This window comes from Nipponia nippon, unplaced genomic scaffold (genome assembly GCF_047370975.1).
Source record: "Nipponia nippon isolate SJK-2023a ecotype South Korea unplaced genomic scaffold, ASM4737097v1 scaffold_3, whole genome shotgun sequence".
Classification (NCBI taxonomy): domain Eukaryota; kingdom Metazoa; phylum Chordata; class Aves; order Pelecaniformes; family Threskiornithidae; genus Nipponia; species Nipponia nippon.
The window spans coordinates 47,547,701-47,571,391 of NW_028262347.1; the positions used below are offsets into that span (position 1 = coordinate 47,547,701).

The 23,691-nt window shown below is 35.5% G+C and overlaps 1 protein-coding gene across 5 annotated transcripts in view; it reads right to left on the reverse strand.

The window, feature by feature from the left end:
- Positions 1-23,691, reverse strand: part of MGAT4C (MGAT4 family member C) — a 452,908-nt gene that overhangs the window by 103,364 nt on the left and 325,853 nt on the right. The window lies entirely within an intron of this gene.

Below are 23,691 nucleotides of genomic sequence, written 5' to 3' on the forward strand. Positions count from 1 at the left end.
TTTCCCTCCTGTTCTTTGGCAGGCTGGGCAGGGCTTGAGAAGGTTCTGAGAGACTGAAAACCTTGTATATCAGGACTGTTTGTTTCCCCAATTCCTAAATTCTGTTTTCTTTCACTGTTCATGACATGACTGAATGGGAAAGCTGTTAAGGATTGGATTTCCTCTGTGGGTCCAGGTTTTCCTTCATCTCACAGCCACCAAAAAGCCTTGAATTTCTGCTCCAGTGCAATTCGGCCTCTGAGTCATTCCAAAGTCCAAAGCTTAAGGGTCATCTACAAGGCATCTGCATCTGGTAATCAGACTAGAAATTTGAGCAAGACCTGATCTCTTTGATATGGGGAGATGTAAAAAAAATCTGCATCTCATGTATTGAAGAGCAGTATGATTGACTGTAAAAACTGTGTATAATCTGTGTGAATGAAAGAATATTTTTATTTAAAATTTTAAGTCAATTAAATATTGCTGAAAAACAGGACTAGAGCTAATAGTTAATTAAGTGTCCAATTTGAAAAAAATATACTGACAAGGAATGGAGGAAAATATTCAGAGGAAATTGAAAAAAATCCCAGACTGTGACTTGCTGTCGCATATCCTATTTCAAGCAGAGCAAATTAAGAAGACTGTGTTAGAATATAACAAGATAAATAGTTATTAACAGTTCACCATCATGCAGAAACCATGTAGTGGTCACACATGTTTAATATGCAATGAAGACAATTATCTTATTACACTTAATAGCACCTATAAAAGGGAGACAAGTCACAGGCTTGAGACAGAAATGAGATACGCTTGCAGTCTGACCAGTTTGCATGCAAATGACCTATCTGAATGAAATTAATGTTTGCATTTTTATACTATTCTGAAAGCACTGCCATTCCCATTGTTCTATCCTTGCTTTCTTGAATTTTCTTAAAAATAAGAAAAAAAAAAGCTAATCTAGAGGTTAAAGATCAACTTGTACTCTGCCATTACATCAGTTTTCAAATGTTCGTTTCTGAGTGCAAGTTTCTACAAATGTTCATCAAAGGTATGTCTTGTTAGCAATTTTAATAAAGTTTAAAAAGTTGAAATATATATTTGATTTGAAATGTATTCATGTGTTTGAAAAGGATAATGCGATGATAAGGCCTCACATTCAGATGAACAACACATCAGTGAATTTAATTATATTTTCCATATAAAGAAAACCTCCTTACATTTTAATTTTATTTGCTTTTATGTATTACATAATTAAAAAAACGAAGCTGGAGTCATATTTATCTTCATCTACATTTTATTTCTAAACCTTTAGTTTATTTTTCCTGCAAGTGATATTTCAGAAGAGGTAAACACTATTTCATCTGTTTGCTTTCTGTGCGGTTGGTGTTTAGACGTAATGTAAAGACATATGTAAAGTATTTTCTTTATACCATCAGATGTCAGTCTGACAGTGAAAATCTTTCCATTAATATATGTTCAATAATGCAATGTGCTGAATAGTTTGACCACAGCCTTGGAAAACATGAGCATGTTTCATTCTAAACACAGGAACAGGTTGTTCTTTAAATTATGAATATGAAGAAAAAAGGCATTTTGACAGGTGAGGGTAAATAACTACAGAATTGCACAAAACTGAGTCCAATGCAAGCTCAAAAAATACAATTTAAAGAGTAAATGCCTTAACTTCGTATTTTAATGAATGTCAGACATTCTTTAAATAACTTCTGCTATTATTGTGGACTTGGTAAAAGTTGCACTTCTCCCCTTCTCCATTCTTAATGTTCCAGACACAAAAGAAGGTTTTATTGTAACATAAATATACAGTATCATGCAATTCAATGATTTGATTACTTCCCCCTCTATTAAATATCAGAAAATAGAAGAGAAAAAAAAACACCACAGAAAACAACTGCTCTTCACCCTCTTTTTTGTGGTTATTCAGACAAACTATTAACAGGATCAGCTTACATTATCTTGAAGAACTATCCCTATGATTGCATTGGTCCAAAGAAGACTAGGACTGTTAGTGGAAAGTCACAGAGAGAATTTCTCATATACTTAAAGGAATAAGTGCTAGGTGTTGTACAGCCTCTATATATCAGAGAGAAGAAGGACTATACCTTAAGTCTCCTGGTCATGTAGTGGTCTAGCAGCAGGCTCTGGTAAGGTTTTCTTTTTGAAGTAGCTGACAACAATGTTGAGAAATGCAGGCAGCAAGGCTGGGAAGACATTCAACTGACATCCTAGTACCTCCAGATTTCCTCCCCAAGCACAGAATGGAAATCTTTTGGAAATTAGTTTAGAAAAAGCTGGAAATAAGGAAATCACCTTGCTGAAAGTAACAGTACATTATTAAGGGAAATGAAAAGCATTTTCAGAGACCAAGAAGAGAAGTAATCAAGAGGAAAGGAAATTATGAAGTCAATAATTTAAAAGTTGTAAGATAGCTTTCATTTAACCTTCCAGGTTAAGGAAAAAAAGCATAAAGCTCTGTGTATTAACTACAGTTCTTAAAAGATCATGTCTGAGAAAACCTGTGGAGGAGATGATGATGTTGATTTGACTGTCTAACCATGCTGAAACATTCTGTTCCATATTGTCTGATCAATGGAAGAAAATAACCATGAGAACAAAAGTAGTATAGAGAAGAGACAGACCCACCTTTGGATGATACTTAAGATAGAAAGAGGAATTAAATATTTGAATTAGCAAGTGCTAGAAAATGGGAAATTGTAATATAAAACACCAACCTCACTTGTGGCTAACCAACTATAAGTAGGAATTCCATTATTCAAGACAACTTGAAAATGTAAAGCAGAATCATCCAAAAAAATCCAAAGTGTTAAACCAGAAATCTAAACTCTGTTCTAACCATGGTTCAATATATAACTTCACCATCTTATTTTGGAAACTGAAAAGATGTATAACACTGTTTCTTTGCCTTCTTGCTTGCAAAGGTATGATGAAGGATTTCTCATGCTTCCTATATGTAAAGCTGTGTTTCAGCATTTTCTAACCTATACTAAGAGTCAATGGATTGTGCATTTCACATCATTACATCCGCTTCCAAAGCTAATTGTCATTGGCTCACACAAAACATCAACAAAATAAAGATGTTTATATTCTTGGCTGATCCACTTAAAAATATATAATCAGAAAGAAACTACTAAAATTAATTCTACTAAGTTCATTATAAGATTGGGACCAAACACCTTCTGTGGTAGCATATAGGTGGAATAAAACATGAACTGTATATCTTTATCTTTTTTACTTATTGAAGTGGTATGTAGATGAAATATGTAGGAAACATCTGGTAAAAAAAATAATATTTATGACTGACCTGGAGAACCATGAAAGGCAGTTGCCTACTTTGTTTTTTAATAGTATGTACAATTAATAGTGTTTTTTTGATTTCAGGTGTTATTTTTCACTTTTTGCTGTTGTCCAGATGGGAATTCTATTGGTAGATGCAGAGAAAGACAGATGTGGAAGCTATGTGAGGACAGATGGAGTTGGGCATAAGCAGAAATCATCTCTGAGGAAGGTGGTAGAAATCTACTTTCTTCAAGTTGCATAGTGTTGAAAGATGTCAGACAACTGGGACAAACTTGTCTTGATGAAACAACATAAGGCAAAATGCAGAAGATGTAGAAAATAATACCTGCAAAAAATAACTTTATGTTGGCTGACTGAAGAAGTTTAAGGCAAAGTTTTGAGGACTGCACTGATTTTAAGCTACTTAGTTTTGCGCAAGTTAAACTGAAACTTCTGCATCTTGATTATCATTGGGAAACATGGTGCAGGTAATCCGTTAATAGCTAAGGGGCTATTTGGGTTCTCAGCACCTTGGAAAATACAGACTCATGCTAGGTCTACTGGTACAGCCAAGAAGACTGAACAAATTAAGATACAAGAAGTACGAAATTTTACTCTACAAGAAGATTTTGTAGGTCTTGTGATTTCACTACTCAAGTGTTTACAAGAACTTTTCTTCTGACCTCCCACTAAAAAAAAAACCTCAACAAAAAAAAACCCAAAACCGCAACAAAAACCCAGCATGAGTTACGAGGATTAAATCACATTATTTCTGTCATGTTAAAAGAGTTTGTGAGAAGAAAAATTTACAATAAATTGGCATGTTCCTAATATGTTCGTTATCTTATATCTTTCTTCTGTAACTGTTTTGGTCTTAGTAAATTAATTTAACAAATGAGAATGAAGAAGAAATGTGATACAGATCACTAGATTTTAATCTTGGTCTAACTGTGTTAGAAGAAAAAAGCTGGTTCAAGATTTATTTTAGTAACTGAAAATGAAAAAAAAATACATGAATAATCCACACTGTTCACAGAAAGCTATTGTAATGCAGAAAATTACATTCATACAATGGATCAACTTTGCTACTAGGCATGTTTCAAAGGCAGTAAGACAGTGTTAATCATTAGAACAGTCTCTAACAGTGTGTGCGGAGAAGAAATACTGTTATATCAGGCCACTTAGGCTCATTTCTCTCAATGTCGCCAAACAGACATGTTGAATCAGTGCCTTTTTTCTTCACATAACCTTAATCCCTCAACATATAAAACTCTTCCTTGAGCAACTCTAGATCTACCTGTCTCCTCAGTGCAGATTTCCCTTGAGGTCTCTTTTCTGGCAGGCTTTCACCAGGGAGCACTGGTGAAATCCTTCACTGTGACTTAGCTTAAGAGAAACTCTTAAACCACCTGAATAACTTCACATTTAGAACAAAAGGGCATAACTAAACAAATAATTTGACAATTTTTGTGATACTGGATTTTTTCTCTGCGTGCTACAGTTTGGACTGGAAAGGTAGATATTCCAAAGAAATAAAGTGGTACAGAATCACGAAAATAAGAGCTCTTCTTAGACACTACCCAAGATCCAATACATAGAGTAAATCTAGGACCATTCATGCTGGCAGTATGCTGTAATAGTTGGTCCCAAAATATCTAATAACATAGAACTAGATGCCCTACCAGTTAAGAAACTACTTTTTTTGTAAGAATAAGATGCTCCAACACCATCTTTCGTCCTCCAGGATGGCCTGAAGTGAACCATGCCTTCTGGAGAGAGAGAAAAGGTCACAAACTTCGTCTCTTCCGTACATAATACAATTCTATTTCCCCTCATTGAAATGAATATACTTCAAACCATGATATATATTGTTTATAAAGTTATTAATATGATAACACATAGATGTTAACACTTAAACACCATAAAGCATTTTCTATATTACTATAAGAATATGATAAAATTGATTATAAGATACAATGGTTGCGTTCAAAACTGTTTCTATTGCCAATATAAATACAAGACTTTGCTTACAGAAGCAATGGTATTCCTTTATTTTTAGAGATAAAAGATGTAACATTTTAAGGAAGAATACTGTTGTATTCTGCAAGCATGTAAACATGATAAGATTTGCATAAATCAAGGTAATTGAGGACATTCTTCAACCACACATTGAACCTGGGGAGAACAGATGCTGGTTACTCCCAGAGGTATGCAGAACAGGGGGGAAGAATACATTATATAGTCAAACATGATCTTATTCATACAACTTTTTATGTCAGTCTGCAAGTGCTCCTTCTCATTTTTATAGGACTAAAAAACCTCTCAGGTAAAACAAAAATTATTAAAAATTAACATTTCATTCTGATTTCAATATTTCCAAATCTGTTTTCATCTGCACTCAGAACTCAAATATCAAGCATAATATTTTTTAAAGAAAAACAAAATATTTATAAATGTAAAAACTTATTTCAGTATTTTAGACTGAAATTAATCCTTTTTATATCGTTGAATCAAAATATTCCACTTCAGTTTGTTGAAGTGATCTTATGCATAACTATTTGACATGACGTGCGTCAATTCAACATTCATCTACCTTTCCTTCCTATGAAACAAAGCTTCACGGGAGTTCTCATTTACCTGAAGTCTTCATTTTATATATATATATATACACACACCCCCCATATAACTTATAGCTTATTATTTAATTCAGGAAGTTTTATTGCAATGTTTTGGGTATAACGAAACTTAAACTGAGGATTGCAGCAGTCTTGTCAACTTCATATTTATTGCATATCCACTCACATTTAGGATATCTTCTTGAAGCTATGAAATCTACTTGTAGTTAGTCTGACTTTTTTTATGTTCAGTTTCTACTACCGAAGTTTATAGAGAAAAAAATGAAAGTTGGAATCCGAGAGATTCCTGTCTTACATTTGATGTTGGAAAATGCTGTCAAGTTTTCAAGTGAATATGCAAGAGAATGCTTTAGCTAGGTTTTGTGGACTAAGAATCTGTTACTCCTCAACAGCAAAGTAGTCTTATTCCTATAAAAATATTTATTCCTTATGAATTTTCATATGAAATGTTTTAGTGTACCCTATGTTACAGAGCGTCAAGATCTTTACAATTGCTTTTTTTAGACTTTGGATACAGTACTCAGAAATGCTGCTTGGTTATTTGTATAGCTCTGTGTTGTATTCAATTTTGAAAGTGTATTTTCGGCAATGATGGGAATACAGATAAACTAGGATGGACAGGCTGTTGAAACCACTGTTGATGTCATCATAATAGAAAAGTTTAACAATTGTGTCGAGTATGGTAATAAAGTAGCAATATTATTACAAGAATGCCTTTGCCATTATAAATATCTGTTCAATATCTTTATCGATGATCTTGATGAGGGGATTGAGTGCACACTCAGTAAGTTTGCAGACGACACCAAGTTGGCCGGGAGTGTTGATCTGCCTGAAGGCAGGAAGGCCCTACAGAGGGATCTGGACAGGCTGGATCGATGGGCTGAGGCCAACTGTATAAGATTCAACAAGGCTAAGTGCTGGGTCCTGCACTTGGGTCACAACAACCCCATGCAATGCTACAGGCTTGGGGAGGAGTGGCTGCTGGAGAGCTGCCCGGCAGAAAAGGACCTGGGGGTGTTGGTTGACAGCCAGCTCAATGTGAGCCGGCAGTGTGCTCAGGTGGCCAAGAGGGCCAATGGCATCCTGGCTTGTATCAGGAGTAGTGTGGCCAGCAGGACCAGGGAGGTGATAGTGCCCCTGTACTTGGCACCGGTGAGGCCGCACCTCGAGTACTGTGTTCAGTTTTGGGCCCCTCACTACAAGAAGGACATCGAGGTGCTGGAGAGTGTCCAAAGAACGGCAAGGAAGCTGGTGAAGGGTCTGGAGAACAAGTCTTATGAGGAGCGGCTGAGGGAGCTGGGGTTGTTTAGTTTGGAGAAGAGGAGGCTGAGGTGAGACCTTATTGCTCTCTACAACTGCCTGAAAGGAGGTTGTAGCGAGGTGGGGGTCGGTCTCTTCTCCCATGTAACATAGAATCATAGAACAGAATCATAGAATCGTCAAGGTTGGAAAAGACCCTTAAGATCATCGAGTCCAACCGTCAACTTATCACTGCCAAGTCCATCTATACCATGTCTTCAAGCACCATATCTATCCGTTCTTTAAATACCTCCAGGGATGGAGACTCAACCACTTCCCTGGGCAGCCTGTTCCAATGCTTGACCACCCTCTCGGTGAAGAAGTTTTTCCTAATGTCTAACCTAAACCTCCCCTGGCGCAGCTTGAGGCCATTTCCTCTCGTTCTGTCACTCGTTACTAGGGAGAAGAGGCCAACCCCCACCTCGCTACAACCTCCTTTCAGGTAGTTGCAGAGAGCAAGCAATAGGACGAGAGGAAATGGCCTCAAGTTGTGCCAGGGGAGGTTTAGGTTGGATATTAGGAAAAATTTCTTCACAGAGAGAGTGGTTAGGCATTGAAACAGACTTCCCAGGAAAGTGGTGCAATCACAGTCCCTAGAAGTGTTCCAAAGACACGTGGATGTGGTGCTTAGGGACATGGTTTAGAGGTGGACCTGGCAGTTAGGTTAATGGTTGGACTCGATGATCTCAGAGGACTTTTCCAACCTTAATGATTCTATGATTCCATGATTCTATAAAGACAATGATAAGGACAGTTTTACAGAGAAACAGTAACTTATCTGACAATTCCAGGATAAAAGTCAATGAGAACATAAAAGTGGTTGACCAGGCAAGCTAATGCTTTTCACTAAGCATGAAAAGCCATTCACGAAAATGATAGTGATAGCAAGATCATTCACTTTTACTATATGGACATGAAACAAACTGTGTCTATAGACTAAAATCTGAAACAAATATTTCTGATTTTTAGAATTGCTACAGAGTCTATAGCTCCTACTTTAGAAAAATGCATGTTTTTCTAAGCCTTGGCTTAACTTCCATGACTGCTATTACATCCTATTCTGTCATCAAATGTTCTGATTCACATTTAAAACATCAGTATTCTCTGACAAGTACAATATGAGAAACTGTAAGATTAAGAATAGAGAAGAGCTGTCATGACTTTGGGCTGTGGGGGGTTGGGTGTTTTTTGTTTTGTTTTTTTTTTTTTCTTCTGGTACCCATTCATAATGTTTTTCAGGTCTTCAGACTATTTCCCATGCCAATAACAGCAGCTATCGTAAATCACCCTTCTCATTAATTGGTTAAGAGTGTTCCATGTGAATTTGAGTCCTGTAAGTATGCATATGAATTAGGTTTAGCTGTGTTTTGTTTTACTTTCCCATCTAGTGATCCTTTTTCAAATGTGGTTCTTTTTCCATGCTTTCACATATACGTAACAATATAATTTTAGAGGCTATCTTCAGAACGTGTGCTTCTTATTCCAGGCACGTATGGTGCTTGAGCAACAACCTATTTTCAAAAAAATAACAGAACCGCAGCAGAGAAGGTTTCAATCTTGCCTCGTCACAGAAAAAGCAGGTAATAGAGCACAGTGTTGTCATTCTAATAAAACTTTATCATAAATAAATGTCCACAGTACATAAATCCTCTGAATACAAAAAATCAGAGATCAGTTGAACTATTAATTCATGGAGACATTAAATATTTTGTAAGCACACTTTCTGTAACTGTATTAATACAGAACATGACCAAATCCTGAATCTCAGCACTGCAAGAAAGAGTTGCTCTGGTATAGATTAGCCACACTTTCATGACAGTCTTCCAGGATTATGTAAAATTAATTTGATTGTCCAAACAGTAATCTAAGTAGATGCTAACAAGCAGAACAAAAGACTAAGTTGTGTGAAACCAGTGATCCAGGTAATGGATATGGTTTTTACAGGTGCCCAGTGGTTTATGGCTCGTGGTTTAGCAAGTCCTTCCACATCCACATGGCATCTAGTTATTTAATATTTTAACTTATTTTGTTTAATGTCATGACCCACTTTCAGAAATGTGTTCCCAGAAAATTCTTAGTGAATTGCTCAAAACATCAAGGGTAGTTCTCAAAGGACTGCTTAAAACAAGGTAATAATTTTACCTACGGTTTGAAATCACAAGGTCAGAAATCAGACCACTACAAAGTAATGTATTATAATGAAACGCCTCTCCCTTGGGAAAATGTAACACATTCTTGTTTTCAATATTCTACTCATGATTCAAAAGCTTGGAGTTTGAAGACACAAGATATCATTGTCTTCTTACTCCAGAAAAGGAAATTAGCAGCAGTTTAAGCTTATAATGTTCAACCTTAATTCCATTAACACATCTTAAGAATTCTTGTGACTAGTCAAAACCTATAATGCTTGAGCTTTATAGCCCAATATATTTCTGGAAATCTCACTTAATGCTTACCATAATAATAACACAAACAACCCTAGTAGAACAGCTCTACTGCTTTCTGAGCTCAATTGCAGTTGGAAACTAGTAAAAATAATTTAAAAATTGGAAAAAAAGCCTTCCTAAATACGTCTTTATCAGTATATCAACCCACAACCTTGGCAGGTGTAAAGATATTCAGCAGACAGATCACTATGTATGTCTCTCTTCCAGATTATTTGTAATTACAATCTCTTCAGGCAATTGATTTCAAGGGATTATATTATAACAATAAAAATAGATCAGTGGTACTACATCTCTTTTATTGTATATGCAGTATATGGTATTCAGAAGGTAGAGAAATGTATGACACTGTGAAGCTATGATTTTAGTACTGAAGTTACTGAAGCTTTCCATACAGGTCAGACCATGAGGTATCCTTAGGCTTCATTTTAAAATAAACTTGCAGAACATTAAATGAAAAAAAAACATCCCGATTTTTCTGATATATAAGGTCATCAAAATTAATTACTTTATTGCACCGTTCCATAATATAAATGCTAACCCTGAAGGGAAGAAGAAACTCTGAAATTAGAAAAGGTGAGTCTCTAGGGCCTAGCAGCCTGTTTCAGGAAAGCGGAATTAAGACAAAACAAAATACATTTAATTGCAGAAGGAAGGAAAGGTGGATAGAAGCACAACGCTAAAAGTTTAGTTGGGGGTTATCTCATATATTCTGAGTTATTTTTCTGTATAAACAAGATTTATGTCATTAAATTATCTGTATAAAAAGCAGGTGTAATTCCCCATGGACTACTGAACTCCAGATTAAATATTCATGAAAGATAGGGTTTTTTTATAATCAATAGTTCTACTGTTTACCACAGAAATGAGACATATAGCCAAATGAGATATTGGTTACATACATTTCTCCACAGGATCTAACTTATATGTTTCCCCTACAGCTTTTCTTGCAACCTTGCTCTATAAATGTAGTCCTGCAGTGCCATGATATTTCTACATGGCAAGTTCAGACCACTGATACAATGTATTTAAAGGCAAGAAAATAGTTGATGTAAAGAAGATTGAAACTAAGGAAGTGGAAAACATGTTTGAATTTCTTAACCATCTGATTCAGAGCAGAAACTGGAATTTGACTTATATACAGCACAAGCTAGATAAGTGATACTGAAATACTTAATGTTAAGCTGATTGCTAGATATTATTCCCATTAATGATTCTAGTTCTCAGCATCTTAAAAGTTTGAGGTTTCAATAGTTGATCAGTAAAATTACTATTCATAATTCTTGGGATTCCTACAACTATGCCAACATAAATGAGCCTGACTGAAAGCCCACTGAACTTAATGAGCTTTGGATTGTAACCTGAAACAGCAAAGAATGCAATATTAAACACCATGAATATAGACATGCAACAGATCAAATAGAGTGCAGCATTCAACGTAACGTTAAAAAACATGGTGTTTTCTGGACAGTTGTTCCTTTTTATTTATTTTGACCTCTAGTAATTACTGTTAATTCAAGACTGAAACAATTTGCAAGTGCATTGGAATGCTTAAGTTTTGCATTTTGGGGAAATTATTAGCATATGCTACCTGATTACATGAAGGATGGCATACTACGCTGTTTTCAGGAGTCATACCTATTTACATGCAGATCACACACAGGTATGAATGCATGGTGGTGACCCGGGGGACCACACCACCACGGACGCTGAGGGACTCCTGAGACGCTCAAAGAGCATATATAGATCTACGAGTCCTGAAAGTAAGAAAAACTCTTCGGAATTTGGAAAGGACTGTGTAAAACTTACCACAATTTAAACAGCAATTGAAAAGATGCTGAACTAGGAAGGAGACTGGGCTAAAGGATGTTCTTTTCAAAGGCACAGTCGGCTGATGACTGCAAAGTAGAGAAGACTGGCTTTCAACTCTGTGTTTACTCTAATTCATTCTGATCTTTATACAGAAAATATCTTGACTTAGCTTACAGTCTGATAGAAACTATTTTTAAAGGTGCACAGCACTTCTGGGGTGTTTAGGGTGCTCACTGTGCATGCAGTTCCCCCTCTGCTTTCTATTCTTTGGGTCTCCTCAAAGGTACCATATTCGTGGTAAGATTGGTCTAGTGGTAAAGGAGTACTTGAAAAGCAGCAGGCCTAGATTTAGGCCCTCCTCTGTCAAAGCATGTTCAAATTCACATTTATCTTTTGCTTTCACAGAGAACAGTCTAAAAAGTAAACAATAAGCAGTATTCCATTTTTCACGCAATAGCTATGCCACTGGCTGCATTAGTAATTGATGTGGCCCAGAAAGAGTCTGTAGATCCAAATGCTTTTAGGCTAAGGACCCAGTTTCCACATTATATGCATATCTGGGGTGGGGGTATGGTGGAGGGGAAGGGAGGGTTATTTCTGATTAATTCCACTCTGGTCCTGTGGACTGAAAGCCATAGAGGCACATGTTTGGTTTTAATTCAACGGGAAAAGAATTTAGTATATAGGCTGAGATTCTTCTGAGGTAATTTCCAGTAAGCAGAGAAAATAATGCAATTCACTTCAAAAGCTCACTTCAGATCTAAACTAAAATACTGATATAGACATGTCCATTGTGCAGCAAAGAACAAAGTATGTTAAAGACTGAACTTGGAGAGAAGTTCCTGAATTCCAGTACTTGCTTATGCATTTTATTCATTGATTGCTTGATATAAAGTGTGTAAAAACTTCTATACTCTATATGTAACACCATAATCAGACTATGTTCCCATAATTCTTCCCTAATTTCTAGAGGTCACTGAGAGTAAATATTTTTGTATGTTGGTTGCTTGGTAAACTTCATACTAATCCTTTATTTAAAGTTTTCACATGACTTGACTTACTTAAACAAATAAAAAATGTACACCTTTTCTTTCAAGCAAGCTTGCTTTTGAATGTCAGTTACCGCTTTTCCAGCTGTCTCTGACCGTCAAATATTATTGGAAATTGCAGTCTTTAAGAAAGTAATACTACGCTGTTTTCAGGAGTCATACCTATTTACATGCAGATAAATTTTGATGGGGGAAGTCTCAGTGAGAACTATACCATGAGATCCTCTAACAGTTTAGAAAGGAAAATGATTCCTACTTGCAGAAGGAGCCATAAACATTCATTTCATGAGCTTCTGAGGGGCTGGATATGTCAGCGCAGGTACTGCTGGGCCACTCCTCCCCTGCTTTCTAAAATTGATATATGAAAAAATTTCTTTCCGTCTCTGAGTCACAAATATTTCATGCTATAATTTATATCAGTGTAATTTGTATCAACAGTGAAATAACTGAACAGTGCTCTCAATAATTAAGTGTTAAACTGCATTAAATTAATTGGGAAAGAATTCAAACAGTGCAAACACAAAGGACAATACTTCCTTGAAAAGAATGAGACTGAATAAAACTTCCAACCACATGAACAAACTTTCAGAGAATCAAGATCTAAGGCAAATTTAATAGCTAAAATCAATAACAATTTCACAAAATATTTTTATTTATTAAGATTTCACCCCCAAAATGTGGTTTATAAACTGTTTATATCCAGAAGTATCATAAAATATACCATCTTTTTCCGGATAGCTTCCACACCCTGTTATTTAGGATAATAACAGACCACACATGTAACAAACAGAATTATTTTGATGATCAGGAAAGTGTACTTTGCAGTGCAATTAATCCTCTGTAAAAAGGATTTCTTTTAAAACCCTGTGATTAGAGCCTCTTTAGAAATACCTTTTTTCCCTGAGTTTTCTACATTGTTAATCGTATCTATCTGAATCTCACTCTGCAATTTTCCTGCTTATCAGAAAAGATGCTTAATGCATTGTGATTAGTCCATTGGATAGAGATTTATAATTTACATTTTGTGAAAGAGGTTCATGCTGTTCCAAACAGTTACCTCCTTTATTATATTTCCAGAATATGCTAATAACATAAGAGAGAGAGAGTGTATTTATTCTTATCACTGAATAAAAGCATCACATTGGTTCATGAAATGTGATAGAGAGGGTAGCCTTAAGCAGAGGTATATAAACCAGTCAAAACTGGATCAAAAATAGACAAGTGAAAGCCTGACAAAAAGTCTGCATGATGGATAGGTTTGTATAGATTGCTCAAGCACACCAGGAATTCTGCTTTAATTGAAACCACATTTTCTTTTTAGACTTGTATGTAGAACTTGCCATTAAATGTATGCAAGGGCCTTTTTTCCCTTTCTGAAAAAATAGCGATTCCCTTGTTTCTTCCACTGAACAAAGCTAAGCAATATATTTCTTCCCCTATATGACTTATAAAAAATATTTTTTTAACTTTACAGGTATTAAATGTGTTCATTTTATTTTCTTCCCCCTCCTCCCAAAACATTTTGTTCTTCCTATACAGCTTTCTCTTCAGACTTCACAGAAGGAGTGGCACAGCATAAAAGTTTCAGAGAAACTCATCTGAAAAACTTTTACTACTATACTTGCCTTGGGCAAAAATAACACGTGCTGCTGGGCTTTTTTTCTAGAAATGGTTTAATTATTATCTCATAAAATAAATAAAAATCTCACTGGATTTGTCTAGCCCAGTACCTTGCCTCTGCCAGTGGCCTACTGTGAATGCCCAGGGGAAATATAGAGGATACAGGACAAGTGTGAGATGGTTCTTTGCTCTGGGTGCCTCACAACTTCCAGTAATTCACTTTTTGTCTCATATTCTCTCTCATATTGTGCAAATCTTTGAAATCTTTGTGAAAATTTTTGAAGGAAATAAACATATTTCTTAATGGCACACATACCTACAAAACCAACGTACATAGCCAGTCTGTATCCTCCATACAGACACATGTACCCATGTAATGGCAAATCTTGACTCTAGAGTGGGAGTAATGATTATGATACCAGTTATTTACAAAACATGCAAGATTTCCAGCCAAGTGACAAGGTTTTGCTCTATATTCACTGATGTAAATGTGGACTTATTTTCATATTCACCATACTAAAATGTACATGATACCAATATTTTACAACAGGACAGGTAGCTACTTGTGAAATGCACCAATTTCCCATTTTATCTTTCAGATATTTAATTTTTAATTTAACTTTACCGAATCTTATTTTGCATAGAAATCTTGACTATTAAGGGGGGGAGGGGAATTAGATAGTAAATACTCAGAAAGTAAGTGAGATGTATTTACTTTCACTGTCACCTTGTGCATATCACAGTAGACCAGAGTATGATAAGCATGACGCATGTGAAGATATTTTATACTAGATAATAATCCAATGATTGTCTGCAAAACAGACAAATTGGAAAATACTGCTGAATTAGTAAGTGCTGAACACTGCAAATTACTAATCAACACTAAGAATCGATAGGGCAAGCAATTTAGAGGGTGAGATGTGATGGTATCTTTTGAATCAGCTGCAGAAAAGCTGTTAGAATCAGTAAGGTGATTTCTTTTCAGAGTGTACCAATGGTCAAAAATACAGTGTTTATACCTACCACCTGAAGTTCACCCTGTTTGGAACAAGGTAGAGCTCCTGCGTGGGGTGGATACTTACATTTATTTTCTATACAGGATACTTACTGGGAAAAGAAGGGAGTTTGTACATGCTTGCATCTCACTTAAGGAGAAAACTGGGATGTAATTAGAGAGTGCACCCAGTCCCAGGCACTTGGAAGAGCTCATGAGTTCTCTAATCTTAACCATATATTGGCCTACGGAATCACCCTCTCTGGTAAAAGTAGTAGTTCTTGTTTTGGCTTTGAATTGATGTGAAACTTTGAGCACAACTATAACCCTGAAAGATAAGACCAGCTGAAAATGGCTGGAAGCAAAATGAAAATGAGGAAGATCCTTGACAAAAATGTTCCTGGCCTTTTGTGATATAAAAGTCTGAGCAGGTACAAAAGCTTCCCATTGGAAGATTTCAATTTATTGTCTGAGCACTGGATTAATTTTTGGTATTTCTGACTGGTTCCAATATGTATGGGTCTGTATCCCTTGTTTTGCTCAGCTGAATAGATTTTGATATGCCCCTGCAACAGGGCAAAAATAAAATGCAAATGCCCCCTGAAACTCATAATCTGAGTAAAATATGAGGATTAGATAAGCACTAGCAATCCTGGGTGGTCAGGACTGAGGTGTTTAGTTTTGGTTGGTTTTTTTTGTTGTTTTGTTTTTAAAGTAAAATACAAGTTTTTTCATTGTTATTTTAATGATTCAAAATAAAATTAAATGGAAAGTCATCCTGAATGTGTATTTTGAAAACTCTTAAGAAACTGAGTTTTCATGCAGACTCAGGAATATGAGGTCATCAAGAAGAATTTAGATGTTAGACATCTGTTTCTATGCTATGGCAGCCATAATATTTATTTGCTATTTCCTTATCTGTTTTGTTTCTTAAAATTGAAAAATACAAACAATGACAGGGCTTTAATGGAATAAGTTCCATATTCTGAGCTTTTCTATCTTCATTTTCTATCCTTTTTTTTTTTTTTTAAAGTACTATTATCAGTCTAACATTCACATTCCCAAAGACTATTTTCCTTATCAACCTGAAAATTATCTTCCCAAAAGGAATCAGAGGGAAAAAAATGCCATTGTAAAGTATTTCACTTCCAAGTTGAGGAGCAAGTAAAATGCCAGCAGCTAAAGTACAGGTGCAATTTTGCTGCAAACAATGAATTTGTTTTCCAATTTATTTCTCAAAGCTTTCCTCCAGAGCTTCTCACCTAAATTTTCTTACTCCTCACTAGCTGGGGAATAATTTTAATGGCAGGAAATCTGTTTCACTAATGTTAATCCCAGTAGATACATATATTGTGTTGTTCTGTTTCAATCACATTGCTAGGGAAAAAATAAACGTGCCTGGAATGCTCTGTGACAGAGTGTCCTGTTATAACAATGCAGGAATTAAAGCCACAGAATTATTACAAGGTGATATTTGTATCTTTCGGTTCCTAAAATTCACTAACAGAAGTGTACTGTGTGGCATGGAGTATGTATGACCTCTGTCATGAGGTAAGTTGACCACTGAAATAAAGATGAACGGTTTGATTTTCTCACATTAAGAATAAAACAATACTGGGAATAAAGAATATTACCCTTCATCTGTACTCACTGTGCATTCTGATTACTACTCCCCACAATTGTTTGGGATCCTATGAGCAGCCATGTTGCTCAGGGTGCTTAAAATATTTGTGCAGCCACAAAACCTTGGAATAAAACTGTCTTTTTGGTTTTAAATATTGGTGCAGTCAAAGGTAATGTTCAGTTATCTCCATTTCAGTAAATTAAAGACAGAAAATATAGCTGAGTTTCAGAAAAAACAGTATCAAGAGTGGAAGACTGTGGAATAATCTTGCTAGAGAAGCAATATCATTTTGGAACATTGGAAGTATACCGAGGTAAAGTTTGGTTAATACACAATACAGAGTAAATCTGACTGGTAAAAATTTGATCAAAAGTGAGGCTCTGTGATTCAGAAATAATTTCCTGGCACACTGTGATAACAGAGAAAGAGGACTCTGTCACACCTGACTACACATTTCTGTTCTTTTATGATCTGAAGCATCTCTATGTATACATACTTCTAAAATATTTATAGATTTCCTAATACACCAGATACATGGTTTCAGTTTTTTGTAGCATCAAAAGATGAAGGAAGAGGACTTCCTGAAGAGAAACACATATCGTCCAGACTAAATCCATTTAGTAAAATGATGATGTGAAGTGATTGGAGTATATGCTATTCACTCAAGCATAGCAATAACTCTCTGGAGAGAGAAAAACGGGAGTGAAAATTAGATATGTTGTGATGCCATAAGGGCAAAATACAAAAGAAGTTGTTAACCACAGATTTTAAAACCCCTAGGGATGGAAAACATTGCCTCTTCACTGCCTTTGCAGAGAAAGGCAAAACACGTGGGAAATCCTTGCTACGTCAGTAATTTTGAAATTACTCTAATCACTCTAGGGGAAAGATGACCTTTCAAAAGGTGTGTCTATTCACAAACGTACAGAAAAGGATCATCATCTTAATGAAAGTAAACTATCTGAAGAATATTTTATTTGTATATGTGGATTTATACACAGAAAATGCCTATACACAACAATCTATATTCCAGGTCCAGTTCTGCTCTTTTGACCATGTAAGAAAGTCTACGGCATGATGCCAAATTGCTGCCACATTTTAGGAATAAATAATTATTTTGAGAGTCATGGAAAGAGGAAGGGAAGGGAGGGGAATAGAAGGGGCAGAGGTGGGAGTGGGGGCAGGAAGGGAAAGGAAAATATTTCATTCTCTTTTTGAACCATCACAATTTTTTTCAGAAAAAAAAAAAGGCAGAGGGATACAATTTTCAAGGACCTAACTTCTTTTTAGAAACTGAGAAACAAAGATACACAACAACAGTAATAACACATTTCCAGTGGCTACCCACTTGGAAAAGAAGTGTCAGAATAAGAAAAGCAAAATAACATATGTGGAAGGCAGTTTCATGATAAAAGAACATTCAAAGAAAGCTAAGAAGAATTAAAAAGAAAAACTAAGAAAGAGGCACTGAGATAAAAAAGCAATGATTCAATGTTCTCTTTTTAGAGTTTACTTACTTGAGTTATTACCACATTTTACATAATTGAAGTCACCATTTTCAGATCAATTTAAAACCTACTTGATCTAGTAAACAAAAAGGCAAAAAATTGACATTATAAAGGAAAATGCATTATTATGTAAATTCTATTGGTTGAACTAAACCACTTGACTTACTTAAGCCACAGAGTATTTATAAATTAAGAGAAGTTGTTATCTTCTTCCATAGGAAATATTTAGAAATACTTTCTTGAAACATATTAAAACAAACAAAACTAAACAGTGTAATTTGATACTAAACTGTATCAAATAATCAGAAAATCAAGGTGATTTTGTCTTTCAGAATTAGAGGGTAACATAGTCCCTCTAAAGTGAATGCAGTTAAAGTAATGGCTGAAGATCTGTTCTTGAATGCCAAAATAATGTAGCAATACAAGCAGAGCTGTCCATTACCCTCTTCTACTGATGCCAGTACGATTATTCAATTAGTGAGCCAAAGAATAACCTTTGTCAATTAACCAAATAGGGGGGACACTCCTTCCTAAACTTAGCTGTTAATTATCTTCTGTTCTAAAGTATGAGATTTGATTATATTGCTTTTAGGTTACTGCAACAAACAATTAGCCAAACCTTTGATCCCCTGTATGAACCCAAATTCAGTGATAGAAACATGAAAAAGAAAAATTAAACGTTAGCAAGGAGTGAGGTTTTAACACCATCACACTATTTTGCAGGGCTGATAATCCATGCACACAGAACCACAGCTGGTGTTTCCTCTCATAAGAAAGGAGTACACTCTGCAACAGCGCAGAAAGATCAGACTAGCACTACAGGTACCGTAACTGTTGAAAATTGATTCTCGGTTGTCATTTCACTCCCTTTCCCACACAAAAATAAGCCTCAAACATTTAATATATAAAAGCCTGAAATAAAAGCTATATAGGTTGGGATCATTTTTGGATAGCTACATTTCTAAAGGTCGACTAGGAACCGATTCAACTAGTCTTGGTCATTGGATGCAGCTCAAACAAAGGATTAAAGAATTGTAAATATAGCTGCGGGTTTGGATTTGATTGAGAGGAAACAGGATGGAGAAGGCGAGTTGTTAATACCATCTTTGTTAAACTCATGGGGGAGCTTGACTCTGTCAGCTTAAATGTTTAGTCTATGCTCAGCAAAGAAATATGTGCCAAGAGGACGGTAAACATTACAGTTAATTTATTGCCTGAAACAACAGCAGTTTTAATTGGTTGACAAATGAACAGAAGCAAAGAATAAGAAAAGTAAATGAAAACACTGTAAGAATGGACAGCTTTGTAATTGAAAATTGTAAAGGTCACTAAACATGGCTTATTGCTATCTGTTCGAATGGAATCATTACCTTGTGGAAATCTTTATTTGGAGCCTTGATATGAGCAACATTGACTTTCATGAAATAAAGGGGTTTTTTATGAATACTTTGAGCATGAATGGACACAGCAAATGTGGAGTTGTGCTGCTTTGGTAAAAAATGACAAGACAATTATACACCATTACTAATGTGCACTTTTGACCCAGTCTGAGATTATGGAACACATTCTATTTCTGGGGAACATTGTTAATCTGGGCAACAAGAAATAAAAAATATTAAATGACTTAGGAGATCAAGAACCAGACTAATATTAATTTAATTTTAAAATGATTTTTTAACAAATGAAATAAGCATTTATGATATAAAAATGAAAAAAATAGATAACTTGCCTAAATTCATAACCTAAACATAAAGGAGATATATCTTCCATGCTTGTGATATTAAAATACTGCTTTAAATATCCCAAACACCACTGTTTAGAACACTATTGCCCCAAAGCTGACATCACTACATGAAATTATTTCCATTAGAAATGTATACAAGTTCTTCAATCTCCCTTTTAAATAGAAACATCATTCTTCACTATATTTTCCTTTGAATATATGTATACATGTACAGACATGTACACATAAACTGTTCAAGAGGTAGGAGGAAAACCTGTTTCTTTTGGGGGTTAGTCTTCAGCTAAAGATATCCCTTTTCTCGGTATTTTTTCCTGATATGTAGAACATTTGTTTCAATTCATAACCTAAGAGCTGGCACCCATATAGGTATTCTGTAAGCATACACATTTTTCAAGACATAAATCTCTCTGTCCTTTTGCATTGAACAACATATTTTTAAAATTATTTATATATGATGTAGGAGTTTAAATTTAACACAGTTCTTTGTTTGTCTGAAAACTCTTTCAATGAAGTTTCCTTCAACTGATTGAAATTTTATTCTTTCATTCTGACTAGGTCATCTGATATGAAAGTGAAATCACCACATCACATTTCATTGGCTTGAAAGATGATTCAATATGCAATTTAAAATGCTGACTATTCTCGTCAATGCAGGTTGGGAAACTCTGTCAGAGAAAACCCCGATTTGCATCAAAAGTGAGTATGGAAGGCAAAAGAAATCTTACCAGTCACAAATTTGGTGTCCTGTCACTTTTTCTTTTTCAACTTTAACAAGCTAAGCTTTCACAACAGAAAGTTGCTATCAATTACCTTTAGCTTGCCTCTTGAGGGATAATTATTTCATATCACTTGAGTGTCAAAGATAGGAGGTTTCAAATAAATTCTGAAATTGGCTGTTCCTCCTAATGAAATAACATTTGCAGAGTTCATTACTGTGTTACACATTTCTTCTATACCATAGTGAAGGTTTAAAACAACAGCCCTACAAGTAATTCGCTTTTGTACTATATGAAATGCTTTCTGCCATTTTAATACATTGCAATGTTGTCCCCTTTGTGTGCTGTCCTACAGCCAGTTTTCACTCCACTGGAGTAGAAGTGAAGTGGGCATTCTGAAAATGTTTTCCACAAAGCGGATTAAGAATCATTTTGCCAAACTTCTCAGTGTAGATATTTTGTTGGACCTAGTTCTCCAGACTTGCTTTAGTGTTATTGGAGAGGATGGCACATCTGGACTATTTCAAATATCTACACAAGAATCTGATAAATCACTCTCAAGCAGTGCCTATTTCTCTCACTTAACTATAAAGAGAGGTCAGATGTTTCATATGCTGGCCCCCACACAAACGACCAATGCCATGGAGGTACCCTGAAGTATCCCACCTCATCCACCTCCAGAAGACCACAGGCTCAGCATCCCATCTGTCAGGCCTGTCCCAGATAGCCTAGGGCATCTCATGTGCTTTTGTGCTGCCATGGTTAGGCAAAGGACTTGTGATGCAACTAACTGTCTCAAAGGTAGGTGTCTAGGTACCTGGAGTGGAATGCAGTTCAAGATTAGTATTGTTCAATGTAGATTTACTGTGTATACGTGAGCTCTTTTGTAGGCACCCCTTATAGTCAGAGGTGATCTATGGCTTCATATGCCTCCTGAACAGAGGCAGCTAGTGCCTTTTGAGACATCCTAAGGTATTTGAGAGATCTGCAAAGGGCTGGCAGATAGGATAAATGACTCTTGTGTGTCCCTCTGGACTGGCAGGTAAAGGCCAGGTGGCCAGAGGTAGTCCAGGACATCTCAGGCATCCTCGGACACCCAACTGACTTGTACTGTTACTTAGTAAAAGCAATACATCCTTGCAGAGGATCTTTTCAAACTTCAGTAGACACCTGGTGTCTGTTTAGCTGAATAACTTCCTAGGCTTAATTGAATAAAGGCTCATTATTTTGCCTAAACGTAGCTGTATACTGCCATTTGAGATGCCCTAGTATTCCTTGTCCAAGGGTACCCATAATATTCCCATTTGCTACCACCCTCCAACAAACCTCAAAGTGCACATTTTCCTTTTTGTGATTCAGTCAGACTTCTTTTCTGAACTGTGAAGGTAAAAATCATTCTAAAAGTCCCTTAACAGTTCTCTGCCATTAATTTAATCTACTTTATTACTTTTTCTCTACTACTTCTTTTACCATTGCACATTCATAAGAAACCTTTAGATTTATTTATAAGACATACTTATTTATTTTCTTGCAAATGAACTGACTGCATATTCTTGTTAATAACCTGCTTTTCAATTCCTGTTATATTCCCTTTCCTCTTTCCTTCAGTCTCTCAGCAGTCCTTTTTGATGTCATATTTTGCCAACATTCTTCCCTACTCTGAAGTATTACAGAACTAGGACTGTTTTAATGAGCTGCCTACCGTATTAAATAGTTGTAACTGTTTAATACCTCACTATACTAGAGGGACATTACTTAAATTTAAGTATGTGAAAGTATAACATTGACCTCAAATAGCTATTTCTATTTTTTTTTTTATTTCTTAACTTCAAGTTTTACAGCTCTCATATATTTTCAGCTGAGTCCTGTTTCTGCCAATCTAACAGACTCCTTACACAATGAGTTTACTCTTGACTCCCTCTTTTTACACTTAATTAACACGATTAAATATTTATACTGCTGTCACAGCCTGTGTCCCTATCAAGATTGAAGTCCTATTGTGTTAACTGCTAGGTACAGTACAAACACAAAAGTCCATCATATTAATTACTTATGAAAAATGTTAGCTTTCTATGAAGAATTACTTGCTATATGAAATATTCTTCAATTTTCTGAATAGAAAATAACCTTTCTTAATATAAATGGCTTTAATTTGAAGGAAAAATTATATAGATTTTCACACTTAAGGATTAGGATGGCTGTCTGATAATGGCAGCAGTCGTATATTACCTAAATTATAATTATAAATATTATTATTATGTTCAATCAACATGACCATCAGTATTTAACACTGCAAGGTATGCAAAATGAGAACTACAAGTAGCTTTATAACAAATAGCCATTCATATGCATTGTTAGTGGCAAAATAGACCTTAAAGAAGTTTGCATTCACAGGAAGAAAGAGTGAATATGTTTCTAAAGCAGCTCATACATTATGTATCTTACATAATATATCTTAGAAGCAAAACAGCAGAAATTAAGTAATCTAAGAACATACACAAGAGAAAATTCTAATCCTTATGCTTCTAATCCGCTACGTATACTAAGATTGTATTATTTCTGAGTAAGTTACTGAGATAGAAAACAAAATTAATAAGTTCATAGTGGGGACTGGTAGGCTAGGGTAACAGTCTAAACATGGTAAAATTCTCAATTCTACAAAATTAACAGAAACAGTAGTAACTTTGATGTAATCCAAACTTTATGTTACACAGTTTTGCTTTAGAATTGCAAGACAGAGAGAAAGACAGAATCTGACAGTTACGTACCAGTAATTACAGATCCTGTAATATTTCAGAAAATAAAAATGTGGTTGTGTTCAGACAACTTAAATCCCAGTTTAGATGAGGCACCAAAGAATTATGGTTACTCTGACCATCTCCTTCTAAGAAGCATATACTCATAAAATCACTTCATGCCACAAGTTTTGGTCACAAACGTCCTCAGATAGC